Genomic DNA, 11,962 nt, shown 5'->3' on the forward strand with positions numbered 1-11,962 from the left:
TCTCAATATGAACATTTACTTGACATTAATTAAAAGCTACTCGAAGAATTACCGCGCCATGCGATGGGAAACACAGACACTGCCAGGGTATGCATTGTTTGGTTATTATCCTCAACCAAAACCGAAGTCATCAATTAGTCTATTTTATTAATCAATTGGTTTTCGGTTAATAGGTTGGTTTATTCGGTTAGATTGACGGCTTTTGTTTTTATTCGTTTAATTTCGGTTAATGACCAAAACCAAACTTGGGCTAAAACTTTTAATTAGAAATACAAGAAATTGAGTTATAAATACATGAAATGGATGTATAAATGAACTAAATGGAGGTACAAATATGAAATACATGAATTGAATGTGTTAAAGCTAGAAATATATGAAAATATGAATAGTTCAATTCGCTTAATTTTGGTTAAATGATGGTACAAAAAAATCGATAACCGGTTTTGGTTAATTTGGGTTTTGGTTAATCGATTTTTGGTTAATTCAGTTTTTGGTTGATTTGAGTTCGGTTTCGGTTAACAATTCAGTTATTGCTCACCCTTCAATATTGTTAATCACATACCATATCAATTTTTTAAATAAAAAAAACTATAGCAATACTGTACTCAAATTAATGAGAATAAAATACTCGTTTTTATGGTGGAATTTTTATAAAAAAAAATATTAAAGTAGAAAAATGTTATGATCATTAAAAATCGTGAGGCAGTTAGTGTTTTATAAGATGATAAAATATAACTACTAACTAATTATGTACTACCTCCGTCCCACTAAAAGTGTCCTACTTTGAATTTTCAAAGTCTTTGTTTATAAACTTTGACCTTAACTAATTTTGTTTGTGTTAGATAATACTTGATGAAAGTTATATGATTTGAGTGTGTTATACAAGTGTTTTTATCAGGGTAATTTTCATCACGTTTTATATAACACAAAAAATATATAATTAAAGTCAAAGTTTATAAATAAAGACTTTGAAAATTCAAAATAAGACACATTTAGTGGGACGGAGAGAGTATAATCTTGTTAAAGATGAAGAATTAAAGTGTAATTAGTGTTTAAAAGACTAATTTACCCTCATTTTAGGTTGTACCTTATACATTAAAGCAAAAAAAAAGTTTTTATTTTTTGGTATCTTAAAATGCCATTGTATTATGCAATTACATATATAATATATAGTATATAGAGTTAACTTCCATTTTGCTCCTTGTGATTTGGCCATTTTAACGGTTTTGCCCCCATAGTTTAAAAATAGTCATTTTCCTCCCTGATTTTTTCTAACTTATCGTCATTTTGCTCCCCGCCTCTAACTCCATCCAAAAAATCCATTAACTAGAATGGTATTTTGGTAATTTTATAGATAAAAGCAAGTGCATGTAAGTCTTTTCACCTAATAAACATATAACTTGTTTATTTACATGTATATAAGTAATTCTTTTCTCATCCCCCATCTTTCCAACCACTCTTTCTACCGGCCACCACCATCCACCACCACCTGCAACTACCACCTGCCGATCACGACTATCGTGACTTTTAACTAAACGTTTTAATTGAGTTAGAGCCAGGGAGTGAACTACCGAAATACCCATACTTTTAATTGAACGTTTTAACTGAGTTAGAGCCAGAGAGCAAACTGGCGACAAACTCAAAATATCAGGGAGGAAAATGGCTATTTTTAAACTATTTAAGCAAAACCGTTAAAATGACCAAACCACAGGAAGCAAAACGGAAGTTAACTGTAGTATATATTACCATCTTTCCACAAAACATAAATGGCAAGTTCTTATGTAAATGTAAATATGTAATAACACAGATACTTCTAAGTAATTTTCATGTAATTCAAATTATATATATATAACAACTCAAGACGTAATTTGCATAATAATCCACATACTTAGGGGCTGTTTGGTAGCCTCTGAATGGTTATTAAGAGGCTACCTCTTAATGGAACCATTAAGAATGTTTCCAATAAGAATGTAGAAGAATGTGACATGTGATGATTTACCATTCAGATGTTACCTCTTAACCATTCAGACTTAAGGTTACCTCTTATTCATTCTGATGTTTTAAACCATTAAGAGGTTGCATCTGAATGGTCATTAAAAGACTACCAAACAGCCCCTTACACATTACTATCTTGAAACCCAAATTAAAATATTTAACAATCCAGTCATATTTGCTTAGTAGTATACCCACTCATACATACCAATACATGCTATTATTTTTACATGCATTCCCCTGTATATTAAAAGTCCAATGTTCTGAACAGTAAAGTTATAATAATAATAATAACTAGATGTTGATCCGCCGCGGTGCGGCGGGGTATTTCTTGATAACATGTACAAAACGATGTAATAAAAAATCACAAGTAGCCATCAGCTAAAATTGCGAATCAAGATTGCTGTATAGCTAAGATTTTCAAATATAGTTCTACATGACATCCTTTACACAAAAATAACAGTACTCCATATTGCTCGCAAAAGCAAACAGGTCTGATTATGTTTTGTAGCTTAATCCTTTAGTGTTCCTTGTATTCCAGAAAGCATGAGTCGGGTTGGTTTTTTGGTATGAAAACTGTTCAAGCAAGCAAACGATCCTGCCGGTTTGGGTATCTTTAGCTTTAGTGCTGCAATAAACATAACAAAATTTCAGTCTGCAGTCACTTTTAGTTTCATTTAAAAAAAAAAATCTTTTGCTAACATAGTCAGTCTCTCACTCTTATGCTTCTAAGAGAATAGTTTATATAAAAGAATAGGCTTTTCATATACAACAGTAAGTAAACAAACAGAAGCAGTTGCGTACTTTACAACACCAAACTTTCCTTTAATTGTTATGTGTGTCTATCTCTATTTCAGAATGCAAATCAACCTAAAATTAATAATAAGCAACAACATATATGTGGGAAAAAGTTTGCAAGAAGCATTATTTCTACTCGGTATTCCAATCTGGTAGTGGAAAACCCCTACTTTTCTTTCATCGGTATTCTAGTGTCCATCAACTTAATTATGGATATTTCAGTTTGGGTCCGGTATTCTAGTCTAGCAGTGACAAAACCCTGCTTTTCTTTCATCGCTTAGTTTCAAGTCATAAAAAAAAATCTGGGAATAAGTTAATACATGAGACCTAGGGTGGACGGATTGACGCACAAGGAAGCACATGGGTAAAAAGATGGCGCAATATCTGCGGAAATACTGTCGCATGCGGTCAGTACCGCCGTTTTAGTAGAGGGCCGTATTATACTTTTTTTTTTTACATTCACAAAACACAAATGTAATTTGGTTTCTTTTTTTAACAGCAAATTCATATATATGTATTATTTTCAAGCATCACCGAGGAACAGTGACTAAACGGTCACGGCGTCAGCTTTATCATCTTCTAAACCCTAATACCTAAATCACATTCTTCACTTCTTCTTCACCACATCGACACCTTCCCACCACCGCCCTCCATCATCGTCTTGAACGCCAACGCCACCCACTCCGTCGCCCACATCCGCTTCCAACCAACCTCCACCTCCATCACCACTTCCCCGTCGCTGGTTCCGACCACCACGGCCTCACCCGTCTTCTCCAGCCATACCGGAACCACTACACACCACCGTTCGCCCTCACCTTCGCCGCCGATCTCCGACATCAGGTAAACTTCCCTTTATTAGAGCATTAGTATACAGCATAGGGTTTCTTCTGTAACTGTTGTTTACAACCATCGAGTAAAGAGTTGCTTGATTGGTTGCATCATGGTAACATTCATAATTAGGTTACTTTGTTTCTTTGAATCCCAGTAAACAGAGACAGAGGATTAGAATGTGGGTATTGTCAGTTGATTTTTGGGGCTTTTTTATAACAATGAAAAGAACACTCAATAAAAAGAGTAAAAAATTACTTGAAAAAAAATCCCTTTGTTTTTATGCAAATAAGTTGATATTTTTTTGCCTAAGAAGTGTAAAAAAAAGTTCTATGATGAAAATTGATATATGGCAGCTGTTATACTGCCATCTTTGAGAAGGCTACACCTTGACTTGGTGGTGGTTCTTAAGGCGAAAGCTCGAGTTTAGAGATATATGCCAGCTGTTATACTGCCATCTTTGAGAAGGCTACACTGTGACGTGGTGGTGGTTCTAAAGGAGAAAGCTCGAGTTTAGAGATATCAAGTAAAAACAAACCAGAAAACGAAAGTGGTGTCAAATATGATTTGTGCACTTAGCTTGGAAAAGCTTAGCCAAACATAACATACAAGTCTGAAGCTTTCATAATCCAATTGAATTGTATAAATCAAACGCTTTAGTTAAAGAAAAAAACCTTAAAACATTACAAAGTAAAATTTTATTGTTTGTGAGTTTTTTTCTTTGAATGGCGTTTGTGACTTATTGAGCCATTGAATTGAAAGCCCACAGGATCTATCACAGAATCTGAAAGCAAAACGCCCAAAGAAAAATTTTCTCTCTTCGTTGTATTTTATGAATATTACATCATTTATCGTATACGTATTGTTTTTGGTGTTTTAATATGTTTATTATTGCTGCAATTATCTTTTAATAAAATTTACTTTAGTCTGCTCTGTCTACCAATAATTTCAGTGCATGTTCTTTTTTTTACCAATAAAACCACTTTATTCTTTTTGTACAGCTGCAAAACCAGTGAACACACATGGAGATTGAAAAGACGTCCACTTTCAGCTGGAGACTTGATGGACATCCGTAGAAGATGAGAAGCAGGTTAATATACGATATTGTAGATATGGTACAAATGGTTTTATTTTGCATACCATATCTACAATATCGTATATTAACCTGCTTCTCATCTTCTACGGATGTCCATCAAGTCTCCAGCTGAAAGTGGACGTCTTTTCAATCTCCATGTGTGTTCACTGGTTTTGCAGCTGTACAAAAAGAATAAAGTGGTTTTATTGGTAAAAAAAAGAACATGCACTGAAATTATTGGTAGACAGAGCAGACTAAAGTAAATTTTATTAAAAGATAATTGCAGCAATAATAAACATATTAAAACACCAAAAACAATACGTATACGATAAATGATGTAATATTCATAAAATACAACGAAGAGAGAAAATTTTTCTTTGGGCGTTTTGCTTTCAGATTCTGTGATAGATCCTGTGGGCTTTCAATTCAATGGCTCAATAAGTCACAAACGCCATTCAAAGAAAAAAACTCACAAACAATAAAATTTTACTTTGTAATGTTTTAAGGTTTTTTTCTTTAACTAAAGCATTTGATTTATACAATTCAATTGGATTATGAAAGCTTCAGACTTGTATGTTATGTTTGGCTAAGCTTTTCCAAGCTAAGTGCACAAATCATATTTGACACCACTTTCGTTTTCTGGTTTGTTTTTACTTGATATCTCTAAACTCGAGCTTTCTCCTTTAGAACCACCACCACGTCACAGTGTAGCCTTCTCAAAGATGGCAGTATAACAGCTGGCATATATCTCTAAACTCGAGCTTTCGCCTTAAGAACCACCACCAAGTCAAGGTGTAGCCTTCTCAAAGATGGCAGTATAACAGCTGCCATATATCAATTTTCATCATAGAACTTTTTTTTACACTTCTTAGGCAAAAAAATATCAACTTATTTGCATAAAAACAAAGGGATTTTTTTTCAAGTAATTTTTTACTCTTTTTATTGAGTGTTCTTTTCATTGTTATAAAAAAGCCCCAAAAATCAACTGACAATACCCACATTCTAATCCTCTGTCTCTGTTTACTGGGATTCAAAGAAACAAAGTAACCTAATTATGAATGTTACCATGATGCAACCAATCAAGCAACTCTTTACTCGATGGTTGTAAACAACAGTTACAGAAGAAACCCTATGCTGTATACTAATGCTCTAATAAAGGGAAGTTTACCTGATGTCGGAGATCGGCGGCAAAGGTGAGGGCGAACGGTGGTGTGTAGTGGTTCCGGTATGGCTGGAGAAGACGGGTGAGGCCGTGGTGGTCGGAACCAGCGACGGGGAAGTGGTGATGGAGGTGGAGGTTGGTTGGAAGCGGATGTGGGCGACGGAGTGGGTGGCGTTGGCGTTCAAGACGATGATGGAGGGCGGTGGTGGGAAGGTGTCGATGTGGTGAAGAAGAAGTGAAGAATGTGATTTAGGTATTAGGGTTTAGAAGATGATAAAGCTGACGCCGTGACCGTTTAGTCACTGTTCCTCGGTGATGCTTGAAAATAATACATATATATGAATATATATGATTTTTTAATAGTTTCATTATCTTCTTCACTTTTTAAGTTAGATAAGCTTTTGTCAACGCATGGTTATCGGTACATAAACAAACGACACCAGCCTGGTACAGAAAACACCAAAAGTCGGTATCGAATTGATTTTGAAAATCTTTTAGTTCAGGAAATTCGGTACTGCTACCCGGTACCCTTTTTTTATCCCTGATCACGGGTGTCGTATGAACAACAACGGTATCGTGCAACTTTTTTTCTTTAACTTTTAATGATTTCTATTTTAGTTTCAGGGGTAGGGATGAGCTCAGTGCCAACCAATACCGAATCGGTACTGGAACCGAAAATACCAATTACGGTACCTGTATATGAAGGTAAAAAACGGTAGCGAACCGGTACCAGGAACGCCAAAAGTCGTATCGAATTGGTACTTAAGATCTTTCGGTTCGGGAAATTCGGTACCGGTACCCAGTATCATTTGCAGTATCATTTGCTCATCTCTGACCATATGTTTCATACGAACAACATTATTACCATACAACTTTTTTGGTTGATTTTATTTTGGTTATCTTTTAGTGTTTTTTTTCTATATTTTCTTTTTATTCTTGTCAGCGGTTTCCGTGCGTAACGCGCTCGTAGTAATTTCAAAACACATGTAAACACAGAATAAACAACAAAAAACGTTCGCCGCAACGCGGCGATAGTAAAAAACTAGTTATCCTTTAATTGGACAACATACACAAATTGAGAAGTAGAATGAACTCACCCTAATCTTTAGGGTACACGGTATGGCTTTGGTGAGTTTGATCAGGGTGAGGGTTTGCTGCACGGGGAACGATTGCCGGTGGTGGATCGATGAGTGGGGAGTGGTGATTTCGGTGACTACTCACCGATGCGGGAAGAGGAGGGAAGGAGGAGAGAGTGGGGTTTAATGATAGGTCCCAACCCCTTTCAACCAATCACAATTTTTTTTAGAAAAAATTACAAGTTTTGTCCTTTATCTTTATACCACTTTTCAGGCGGTGTCCTTTTTAACAAATGTTGACAGACGGGGTCCTTTACACCCAACCCAGTTAAAAAACTCAGTTAATTGTTGACAGGCGGTGTCCTATACTACGTATTTTGTTGCAAATTTAGTCCTTTACCTAGTTATTTTGTTGCAAGTTTAGTCCTTTACACCCAACAATTAACAGGTTTTTTAACTGGGTTGGGTGTAAAGGACTAAACTTGCAACAAAATACCTAGTAAAGGACACCGTCTGTCAACATTCGTTAAAAAGGACACCGTCTGAAAAGTGTTTGAGTCATTGCCAGTGATTGAGTGCAAAATGGAGAGTAAAATGGGGGCTTGACATGACATAACATTATTGGCTAGAAAATAACTCAAACACCCTAAGTGATTGAACGATACTCTCCACCTTCACCTTTAGAGCTCCAAAATTGCATGTTCCTAGTCAAATTTTGTTGACTTCCGATAAGTCAACTCAATATCATTAATGGTAAATTCAACTACTTTAACTTCTAATCTCACTCTAATTATACTTACTTAAGTACTGGAACTCAGTTGTTCACGTTTGAACCCTTAGAATGGAATATGGATCCGTTTGCCTCTCAAAAATAGTTCAATCACTAAACATGCCAAAACCATTGCTGCCTCAAATTAGTAAACCAATAAACAATCTTTTTAGTCCACTTTTTACACAAAATAACCAACATCAATATTTTACGACATTTTTACTCCATTTCTATAATAATTATGATGATGTTATACCAACACATCATAAACTAATATTTATTTTTTATCTTATATTTTACACCCAAAAAATCGGATTGTTTATAAGTTGCCACTTGCCGCTTGTTACTTGGCACTGATGGACCGAGTTGGTATTAATGACAATAACTATTGATAATCACTCACTACTAATAATTCATTACTACCGCTTTCATATAGTTTTCCATCAATCACTATAAGCAACTTCTAAAGGGTTTTCAACATCGTAATTAAATACCGATTTTATTAGAAACGTTGAGCATTATTTTTCACTCTGTACCCGAATTGCCCCTTGTTGTGCAAGTATTCAAAGGATCCACGATGCAACACATGTATTTAAGGGCGGTTGCATATGCACATGTCTAATTACAAGTTTTAGGCGCATCGTCATAATAATTCAGATGATCCATTATATTGTTCATGCATTAAGTCTCGATATTTAGACGCACCATTGTAAAGTTAGGTTTACTATTATAAGTTGTCGATGCACACCGTTGTTACAAAGTTGAGCGCAATGTTATAACTAGTTTAGTCCCATAGTCATCCAACGTTGTAAGTAGTTTAAAACTAATCATTTTAATCAACAATGTATATTCTATAAGAAAACCATTGTTTTTACTCATTACACACTACTAGAAAATACACTCATCTTGACACGCGAACAATGACACACACATATTTTACGACATTTAAAAGCGTATGTCAAGAAAAAAATGTCATGGTTTACAAAATTTAATAAATCTATGACATTCTTTTTTGTGTGTCATGTTTTTGGCGTCATAAAAAAACAAGATTCATCTTAACACGCAAACAATGACACACGCTCATTTTATGACATTTGAAAGTGCCTGTCAAGAAAAAAAAAATGTCATGGTTTTTCAAAATTTAATATATTTATGACACACTTTTTTGTTGATCCTTTTAGCATCATAAAAAAACAAGATCTATCTTGATACGTGACACACGCTGTTAAGAAAAAAATGTCATAGCTGTACAAAATTTAGTAAATTTATGAAACTGTTTTGGTGTGTCACATTTTTAGCGTCATAAAAAACATTATATAAACATAAGGGTTAATTTTCTATAGCAGTTATTGTTTATGTAATATGGAAATCATGGTTAATTTCCAATAGCAAATCATGGGAAAAACTTGAAAACTGTTAAAGAGAAAAAATTGTACGGACTTATGAAAAATGATATATATCTAATATATTAATTAAAAATTATATTAACAATGTCTCGTTTAGGCTCATGAGCTGGGTTGAGCTCGGGGTAGTTTACTTAATGAGCTTGTTTTTAGGTTCAAGCTCGTTACAGTTAGGCTCGTCATAGTGGTTTTGGGATATGGCCATGCCGTTTGGTGTTGGTTTTGGAAGGTACCCTATCGACGAGGCGATGTTCTCGCCGGTCTCTCATGATTTCTCATCCCACCCGCATCTTCCACTACTAGAAAATGAGGATAATGCAACTTTTTATATGAAACCTTTTTCAACTGTGTTGCATTGGACTCTAATGCAATTTCGCTCAACAAAAAGGTTGCATTAAAATATTTTTTTTTTTTGAACGGCAGAAATTCTATGATTATAGAACCGGGCCAGCATATGCTGTAAAACCCAAAATTACAACTAGAAACCGAAAAAAAGAGAAAAACAAAACTTTTACACAATCCCCCAACAAATTATTACTAATTTATAATATCTCTTATATTGAAATCCTCCCATCTCTCCCAAACCGCATCTTTTACCTTCGATCTGCTTTTTAGCCATAAAAACGAGTCTGCCTTGATCTCATCGACTATGTTTTCTCCTGACCTTACTATGCCTTTGAACTCTTTTTCGTTTCTTGCTTTCCATATGTGCCACATAGTCGTCTGTATAACCAGTTTTACAATTTTCTTCCACTTTGTAGAACCATTTAACTCATCTGCGTATGCTAGAGCCTTCTCACAAGAACTGATATCCCCCGCTGATGGTAGTTTCAGCCAAATGATGATTTTCCTCCACACTAATACTGATTCTATGCATTCGCTGATGGTGTGCTCAACCGTCTCTTCCGCTGATCTACATCTAGGGCATAGGTAATCTTCTAGCATAATACCTCTTCTCCTCAATTCGGCTTTTACCGGAATTCTACCAATCCCCGCCCTCCATGTGAAATAATTTAATTTTGCAGGCAACCACGAGTTCTAGTGCTTCCATTCTGCTTCTCTATTGTTATCCATCTGCTTATAGATCTGCTCTTTGACGGCTGCTACTGTAAATTCTTCCCAGCTACCATCCGCCCATCCCCATCTATCTTTACCTGTAAGAGTTTTTATGTTATATAATTCTTTTAACAATCCTGACCATTGAGACCACTCAACATCAGAGCATGGCGGTCTCAACCATTCGATGTTCCACTGCACTTCGTTCCGAACACATATGGCGAGTTCTGAAACCCTAGCCTGTTTGCTTTTTGCGATTTTATACAATTCTGGGAATTATTTTATAAACGGTTTCTCTCCAGCCTATCTATCCAGCCAAAATTTAGTCTCTGCTCCATCTCCCAGTTTCACCATTAGTCGATCTTGTATAATTATATCTCTGCTTTCCAGTTCTCTAAATGATGCCACTATGTCTTTCCACAGACCACTGATTCTATTGTTTACAGGAAAGTATTTTTTACTTCTTAAGTTTGCATGAATCGCCCTTATGACCCTTGCCCACAGTTCTGTCGGATTCATCTTGTATTTCCATCCCCATTTTGATCGCAATGCTAGATTAGCAATGCTCATGTCCCCAATACCAAAGCCTCCGTCTTTTCTTGGTTTTGTCATTTTGTTCCACGCTATCCATCTGATTTTGTTCTTTCCATCTTTCTTTCCCCAGACAAAATCTCTGCGGATGCCCTCTAGTTTTTGTAAGACTTTCTTTGGTGCTCGAAATATTGACAAATAGTAATTTGGCAAAGCTCCCATCACTGCTTTCACAAGGACCAATCTTCCGGCGAAGGATAAGCATTTAGCTTTCCAAGCCGAGAGTTTGCTATTAAACTTATCCACAACTGGTTTCCAAAATTTAACTCGTTTCATGTTTGCTCCGATAGTTAATCCGAGGAACCGGAAAGGTAGTTCTCCTTTGCTACAATTTAACTTGGCTGCCATACTATCAATTTCCTCCTCTTCAATACCCACTCCAAATAGCTTGGATTTGTTTAAGTTTACTTTTAAACCCGAGACTAGATAAAAACATCTCAGTATTCTTTTTAAATTTTGTATATTTGTTTCGGACCACTCCCCCATGAAAATAACATCGTCCGCGTAACATAGGTGTGATATACACGGGCCTTCGTTTGGTAATTCTACACCTTTAAACACCCCCTTTCTCCCGCCCTATTCATTATGACATTTAATGCTTCCATAGCTAAGATAAATAGGAAAGGGGATAGGGGATCACCTTGTCTTAAGCCTCTTTGTAGTTTGAACTCTGAGGTTGGGGAACCGTTCACCAATACTGAAGCCCAACTTGATTTCAGACATGCTCCGATCCATTTTCTCCACAAGAATGGGAATTTCATTGCTTTTAGATTCGCCAAAAGAAATTTCCAGTTTATTGAATCGTATGCTTTCTCAAGTCTACTTTGAAAACGAAGATTTTCGGCTTACTCTTCTTAGCCCAGGATATGACCTCACTTGCAATCATCGGGCCATCGAAAATAGACCTACCTTCCACGAAAGCAGTTTGAACCGAGCCGACTACAGAGCTGGTGACCTTTTTAACTCTAGTTGCTAGAATCTTAGCAATCACTTTGTATAGTACTCCAATCAGAGAAATTGGCCGATATTCGCTAACGTCTTTTGGATCTCTCGTCTTTGGAATTAGAGCTACAAAGGACGGATTACAACCCCTGTCGATACGTGCCTTTTCATGAAATTCCTTTAGTGCTCCCATGAAGTGTTTCTCTAGTTGATCCCAGTATTTTTTAATGAATTTGAACGAAAAACCATCAGGCCCGGGAGCCCTGTCAC

This window comes from Helianthus annuus, chromosome 10 (genome assembly GCF_002127325.2).
Source record: "Helianthus annuus cultivar XRQ/B chromosome 10, HanXRQr2.0-SUNRISE, whole genome shotgun sequence".
NCBI classification, from domain to species: Eukaryota; Viridiplantae; Streptophyta; class Magnoliopsida; order Asterales; family Asteraceae; genus Helianthus; species Helianthus annuus.